Source organism: Anser anser, assembly GCF_964211835.1.
Source record: "Anser anser genome assembly, chromosome: 2".
Taxonomy (NCBI): Eukaryota; Metazoa; Chordata; class Aves; order Anseriformes; family Anatidae; genus Anser; species Anser anser.
In genome coordinates this window covers 56,857,409-56,865,093 of record NC_139721.1, presented here as the reverse complement: position 1 = coordinate 56,865,093, position 7,685 = coordinate 56,857,409, and the positions used below count along the sequence as shown (strand labels likewise).

The 7,685-nt window shown below is 39.5% G+C and overlaps 1 long non-coding RNA gene across 1 annotated transcript; it reads left to right on the top strand.

The window, feature by feature from the left end:
- Positions 1-752: 752 nt before the first annotated feature.
- Positions 753-6,601, top strand: LOC310893306. Its single transcript, XR_014578890.1, has 4 exons — positions 753-844; positions 1,551-1,621; positions 4,354-4,513; positions 5,373-6,601. It is a non-coding gene; the product is annotated as an uncharacterized lncRNA (long non-coding RNA).
- Positions 6,602-7,685: the final 1,084 nt, after the last annotated feature.

The following is a 7,685-nucleotide window of genomic DNA, read 5'->3' as shown; positions in this document are numbered from 1 at the left end:
TGATTGCATTTGTATGGTGAATATCATGAGCAGCAGTATTATAGTCTGCACTTTTCAAAATCAAGCAATAGTGGAGAAAGACTGATAAGCTCTTCAGCTGCCAAAAACTGTCACAGAGCCATTGACTTGATGTAGTTACAACTGCTCCACGCTTTTGTTAATAATCAGAGGCAAATATCTAAAAACTGCTCTGAACTATTGTTCTTTTCTTAAAGTTAAACCTGAACTGGTATTTTGAAGTGTTTGAAGACAAACCTAAACTAAATGTAAATATCTTCAGGTGTGCCTCAACTGAAACCAGGACTGCATTGAAAAATGCATTGGTTGTGGTATATATTTTCTTTTCTTTTGGTGTTAAAACACCTTAATGCAAATGAATACTCCAGACACAGTGTTTCTTAAAATGTTTATGTCAGATTTATCTTCCTTTTGATGCATATCCACCACATTAACCTTTTATCTGGGGCTATAGGTCTACATGTAAGACAAATGTAAATAATAATAATTATAGTTGCATTTGCTCAATGGTTAACAGGCTTGGAGAAAACAAAGTTCATCCGACATTTTAATGTTTGTAGACTGCAAAGATTATTATTGCTGCTTATTCATGTTCCTAATTAAGAAATCTGAAATTAAGGGCAATGTTCTTCCTTAGATATAATTAAAACAGTATTTCACAGAATAGTGCCTGAATTTCCTTATCTCACTCTGTGCCAATTAACTTGGCCCCGTTTGCTTGCTAAAGTGGCTGGGCCAATTTAATTAGCCTGACTTCACTCTCTGATTCTGTATCTGAGCATTACAGAGCTGGTGTTTAGCTCCATGGAGTGACCATAATGAATCAGTATGTATTTGGGGAGTAATTGCTTTAGTAATGAGAAAGGACAAAACAACAGTCCATATCATTATGTCAGCTTTAAAGCAGACTTTCTTGTGTGAGGTCAGTTGTATAACAGAGCCCACAGCTTTAGTATATTGTTAGGTCCCACTAGCATTTCTGGCGTGTGTGTGAGAAACCCTAACAGAGAAACAAAGTGATACAGTGATAGGTGTCATAACTCATAAAACTAGATCAAGATTGTAAAAATAATGTAAAAACCACTGATAAAGCTGATAAAGCTGCTTAAAAGACTGGGTAAAATAAAATCCACCAGACTGATGGGTTTTAGCATTACGGGGCGGGGGGGGGGGGGGGTGCGGCGGAAGGGGGGGTGGAAACAGACAGACAAAATCACAAAATTCCTAGAATTAGAATACTTATCATTTATTTAGTGTGTTTCACCTTCTAAATGTTTTGTAAAGATTTTATTCTGCCCAAGATTATTGTGACATCATTACTGTTTTTATTAATAACCTTTTTATGCATTTAGTTACTTTTTCTGAAAGACAAGATTTAGAAAGATAGTTGGAGAACTTCTAAGAGATATTTGTGCCATATATTAGTCTGGCACAGGTCAGTTATCTGGAGATAAGAGAAATGCCACTCACAGGAGGAAGATGGAATTCTGCTTAGCTTTGGCAAACTGATTTCTAATTTTTCCTTACCACAGGGTATATCCTAACACCGTCTGGACTCATCACCATACCTGCCAGTGGATGTAAATCAGAGACGGGCAAGGAAGTAAGAGTATTGCACTGCTCAAATCAGGGATATAGGGAGGGGATGATTTCTTCAGTGTAGAAGCTAATGTTCTGCCTAGCCATGTTATATTCAACCCAAGACTGATGACGTGGGAGGGCAATATTTCATATCTACTCCTCTACTGTAGTCAAAGAAAGGTGAGGTAAAATCTGGTTTCAAAAGACATACCAATATCGTAGAACAATTTTAATGCCAAAAGTGAATTTATGGCTCAGACTTTCCTAGTTCCCTAGTTCCCCTACCCTTCTCGGTGACTTGATATCTCTGAACTCTAACCTCTAAGGCAGAAATACAATCTGTACACACTCTCAGATCTATTTAAGCTAATGAGTAGCTAGCAGTGGACCTGATAGGGTTCCTTTGCAGAGAGATCCTACTCATTGTGTTGGTATTGGTGGTGGTACTAAGCAGTTGTGCATACTTGTCCATATAGATCTTTTACTTGCTGTAAATGAGGGGAAAAAAAAAAAAAAAAAAAGTTTTCCGACATGTATATAAATCCAAAGTACAAAAGAAAAAAAAAAAAAGGAGGAAAAAAAAAAGAAAGTGCAGTTCCTAGAATGAAATTCATGCTACTGTCAGTGAGAAAGGTAGACTGAGATTAGAGAATTAGAGAGGGGGGCAAGTTTTCACAGCCCTATCATGTGTATGAGTATAGTAGGTATCCTCCCAAAAGCTACTGGTATTCTCAATGATTCAGGAGAATCTGGACACATGTAAAGATAGTCAGTGGATATTGGCAGTTCAGTAAAACCATCAGCTGTATTTTCTTTAGAGTGAATTCCTTTTAGGAATTTCCTTTTAGGAAAAGCAATGCAATTTATACACACTTCTCTTCATTTATAGTTTGAATTAAGTCTGAGATATGGTATTTGATCTCCTGTTCTGCCTTTGGAGACAAAATAACATTTTGTGATTTTTCATCTTTTGGTCAATTCATCTTCATGAACTTTTCTTTTCTAAATATTTGCTTTACAAGACTATACAGATAGCAGTCAGGAAGCCACAGAACTCAGGTTTCTTCAAGGTGCCATTCAGGAACAACACCAAAACTCCACAGCTAGATTCATAGCCTACCTGCAGTTATAAATGGGAAGAGATAGAAATTATGTAAAACCGACATCGGCTGACATTTAAAACTAGGCTTAGCATGGACTTGGAAATTACAAGCTGAAGATTGTGAAACGGAATTAGAAAAGTAGAACCATTCCATTCTGCCTTCCTCTTACAGTTAAGACTGCGTAAACACAACACCATGACACGTATGCAAATAATGTAACATCCTTTTCTCTCTCGACTAGTAAGTGCACTGGTGTAGGGTACCACTCTCCTTCAAAAATGGCCAAAGCTGAAATGAAAAAAAGCATTGCATCTCATTTTATGAACCAGCATGACTCAGTGGCAATTTAGGCATACACAACTAGGTGATGTGGGAATCTTGTGACTGAAAACCTCTAATAGTTGATTTGCTTTTATTTCGGTTAACCCGGTTTTGAGTCATTAGGCAATTCAGATTAGGAAAAGCTCACTTTCCCCTGGCAGTTTACATTTTACAATTGAAGCTGAAGAGAGAAAGAAGAAAGAAGAATATACAAAAACAGAACACATAAGATTTATGAATGTCCTATTATGTTTTATTATTAAACTTCATTATTATGTAAAATTCAGTAAATGACACATATCATCATCTCAGCTGGTAAAAGACATACTGGGTTTCCAGAAGGTTATCAGCCCAAGATAAGTGTGTCTATAGTGTGCAACCACAGCAGTCACTCACTGGTGGTGTTTTGTATTTTATTTTTCCTAGACTAGTCTATTTGTATGGACTATATGTACATATGCTTCAATATTTAAGTAACAGAGCCTAAAATATTTGTCATTGTTAGCTACCACAGTTTTATCAGTTCCTTCAGTTTTTCAGTTTGAATACTTATACAAACATCTGGGATAGGTTTTGCAATTCCTACATTAAAAATCTTCTTTTAAAAGTTGTATCTACGTCTATTTTTCCCCTATGCCTTCTGGTTATTGTAGCCAATAATTTCTGTTCGTAGATCTACAGCTTTCTAAATTGTGTGGAGTTTAATTTGATTAGTTTATAATTATACTTGTAACAACAAATATCATTTTTTTATTAATGTGCTGTCTTTATTTGCTAAGCATTGCATGTAATTCAGACCTTTTTTGCATTTCTGCAAAGAAGGAAAACACTCAACTGAATTAACATGCATTAAGAGTCATAAATAGCTCACTGGCTGGGGAGCAAATGTGGTTATGCCTGTGTCATATGGTCGTTACACAGTCAGATAGTTAGAAAATGAAATCTGATGTTCTGATAATATTCATATACTTAAATGTGAATATCTCAGCCCAGTCTATGTCAGTGTTGTTGATGATCATAAGTTTAGTTCTTTTTTTGTTGTTGTTTACACCTAATTCACACCAAAAGGACCCTTGATGTAAATCAAATTAATCTGAATTATCAGTAGGCTTAGTAAATGCATACTAGATATGCAATCCACTATAGTATTCTTCGGGGACGGTTGGACCAGATGATCTTGGAGGTCGTTTCCAAACTTAATGATTCTATGGTTCTATAAATATACTTTTATTTTAATTTGCACCATCCTTGATTAACAGTAGTCAATTAAGGTACCCCTTGTTTTAGTTTTTGTTTTTAACAAATACAACATTATTTTTTTTATCACCAGATGTGAAAAATTTAGTTGAAATCGGAAAGGAATATCAGAATTACTGATTAGATCATACTGTGTGTCTTTCCTCATGTCCAACTTGTATATGCAAAATATCTACAGTGGAAGCACCATTTAGAGCTTTGAACAACAAGTTCTTGTTCATCTGCAAACAGAGGTACACTTTTACAAGCATATATTTAAACCTGGACAGGCATGTCTATGATTGACTTGATGAATTATCATTTACATATGGAACGCACAAAGCAACAGCTTAGGCAAAGAAGAAAAGGAGTTTGAAAAGTAGAAAGAAGCAAAATAGAACTTGTCTTCATGAGCAAAACAATCATTGTTCTGCTTTTCAAACCAAAATTACCAAATTATTTTACAAAGAACATATAAGTAAATAAGGCCAATAGCAATCAAAAATAATTTGTTCAGCCATGCAAAGCTGAAAATATTATTTTCCATTGTTGATTTTTTCGATGTGAAACTGCCTGAAGATATATAGGTAGATAGATGTAGATAGATGATATAGATTAGATGTAGATAGATAGATAGATAGAGATATAGATCATATAGATGTAGATATAGATTATATAGATATAGATATAGATGATATAGATGATATAGGTATAGGTATAGATAGATATAATTTCAGACTGTATATTGGGTTTACATGACAAAGTTTTGGTAGGGGTGGGGTTGCAGGGGTGACTTCTGTGAGCAGAGGACAGGGGCTGCCCTGTGCCAGACACAGCTGCTTCCAGCTGGTTACGAAGCATACCTGCCAATGGACAACAGTGAGCTCATCAGCTAAGCTGGTGGAACTTCTGTGATAACATGTTTAAAAGAAAAAGAGAAAAAAAAAAAATACTATACAGAAGCTGTGAGAGAGAATGAGAAAAATATGAGACAAACAGCCCTGCAGACACTAGTCAGAGAATAAGGAGGGGGAGGAGGTGTTCCAGGTGCCAATGCAGACATTCCCTGTGAATCCCCACAAGACCATGGTAAAGCACATTTTCCCCCTGCAGCCCATGTCAGAGCAGACTTCTGCACTGCAGCCTATGGAAGACTGCACTGGAGCAGATACCAACCATGTGGCCTGTGGGAGACAAATGCTGGAGCAGTCTGTTCCTGAAGTACTTCACCCCATGGAAAAAAATGAATTCTGGAGCAATTCTTTAAAAACTGTATAGGAGGAACCCATGCTGGAGCAGTTTATGAAGGACTGAATCCAATGGAAGGGACTTCATACTGGAGCAAGGGAAGAGAGTGAGGAGGAAGGCGCAGGAGCAGCAGAGAGGAACCATTATAGACTGAACACAACCTCCACTCTCTTGTGCTGCTCCGAGGGCAGGAGATGAAAGAGAGGATCAGGAGTGATGCTGAGCCAGGGATGAAGAGGACAATGGGAGGAAAGCATTTTTAGTTTTGTTCATTTCTTACTGGCCTACTCTATTATTAATTGGCAATAAATTAAATTAATATTTTCCCAAGTCAAGTCTGGTTTGTCCATGATGGTAACTGGTGAGTGACCTCCTTGTTTTTAATTCTACCCACAAGATTTTCCATTATATTTTCTCCTCCTGTCTTGCTGAAGAGGGAGAGTGACAGCGTGGAGCGGTGGGCACCTGGCAGCCAGCCAAAGTCAACCCACCACGGACGGAGAGAGAAAAATCTCCTCTACTCCACCACACATGAGACTCCTACGTTCTGAGTAAATTAAACAAAATCTTCTGTGGTTACTTCTACAAAATTTGCAGAGCTTCTCGTGAGAAGCTATGTGTTCTCAATTTTCCACAGTTTCAGCAAAACTTTTACATGAAGACCTCTACAGGGTTGATCTACATGGTTGATACAGTTACTTTTGCCCTTGATTGTTTTACTGCACAACTTTAGGTGCTCTGTAGTGCTTTGGGCCATTTCTGTAGAAAACGGTAGTATTTTCAACACAGATCTCCCATAACTAGACTGGTGGCAAAGTTGATGGACCAAAGTTAGAACTAACAGCTGAATGCAACTAAAATTTATATCCCACTTTCTACATTACAGCCACCTAAGAGGAAAAAGTCCATTAACCTGTCTCCAGGTTAGTAGAACTATTGTTGTGAGTGTACTAAACTGGATTTTGCCTTAATTCCTAAGAGGAAACTATCTAACCCCTACTCTTTTGGAATTTTCTTCAGTACATGTTTTGTATAACATTGAGATTCCCTCTCCTTCAATCTTCTACCACATTAACAATTTCCTTTCCTCTTTATTACCCAATAAATTTCATAAACTTACTGTGATATCACAGGGAGACTCACTCAATAGAGTAGAGCTTGATGTTTTTAAATGTTCGTCTTTCTCCTCATTCACTTCCTACATAAATAGTCAAAAAAATAAATAAATACATTTAGATATCAGAGCATTGTATTTGGTTTACATAGCAAGGACTTGGTAGCAGGGGGGCTGCAGGAGTTGCCTCTGAGCAGAGCCCACCAGCTGCCCCATGTCAGATCAGAGCCAGATCCAGCTGGCTCCAAAAGGGACCCGCTGCTGGACAGAGCCAAGCCTGTGAGAGATGGTTTTTGTGCCTCTGTGAGAGCACATTTAAGGAAGGGAAAAAAAAATGATGCATTACAGCAGCTGGGAGAGAGGAGTGAGAACCAGCCCTGCAGCCCCCAAGGTCAGTGCAGCAGGAGGGCAGGAGGTGCTCCAGGCACGCAGCAGCAGTTCCCCTGCGGCCTGTGGAGAGGCCCCTGGTGGAGCAGGCTGTCCCCCTGCAGCCCATGGGTCCCACACGGAGCAGATCTCCACGCTGCAGCCCGTGGAGGAGCCCCCGGTGGAGCAGGTGGATGTGGCCTGGAGGAGGCTGCGGCCCATGGAGAGCCCCCGCAGGAGCAGGCCCCGGGCCGGAGCTGCAGCCCGTGGAGAGGAGCCCACGCAGGAGCAGGGGGTCTGGGGGGGAGTTGCCGCCCGTGGGGGACCTGTGTTGGAGCAGTTTGCTCCTGGTGGATTGGCCCTGTGGTACGGAGCCATGTTGGAGCAGGTCTTGAAGTGCTGCTGCCTGTGGGCAGCCCCCACAGGCTCAGTTCAGGAAGGATGGCATCCAGTGTGAGGGACCACACCTGGAGCAGGGGCAGAGAGGGACTGTGAAGGAGCGGTGGAGGTGAAGCATCAGGGACTGACTGCAGCCCCCTTTCCCCCTTCCCCTGTGCCTTTCGGGAGGGAGGAGGTAGAGAAAGGTATTTGGGGGGGAGGTGTTTTTAGTTTTTTGTTTTTTTTTAGTATTTCACTGCTTAGCTTGTTAGTGATAGGCAATAAATTATATTAAACTCATTATGCTGAGTCTTTTTTTT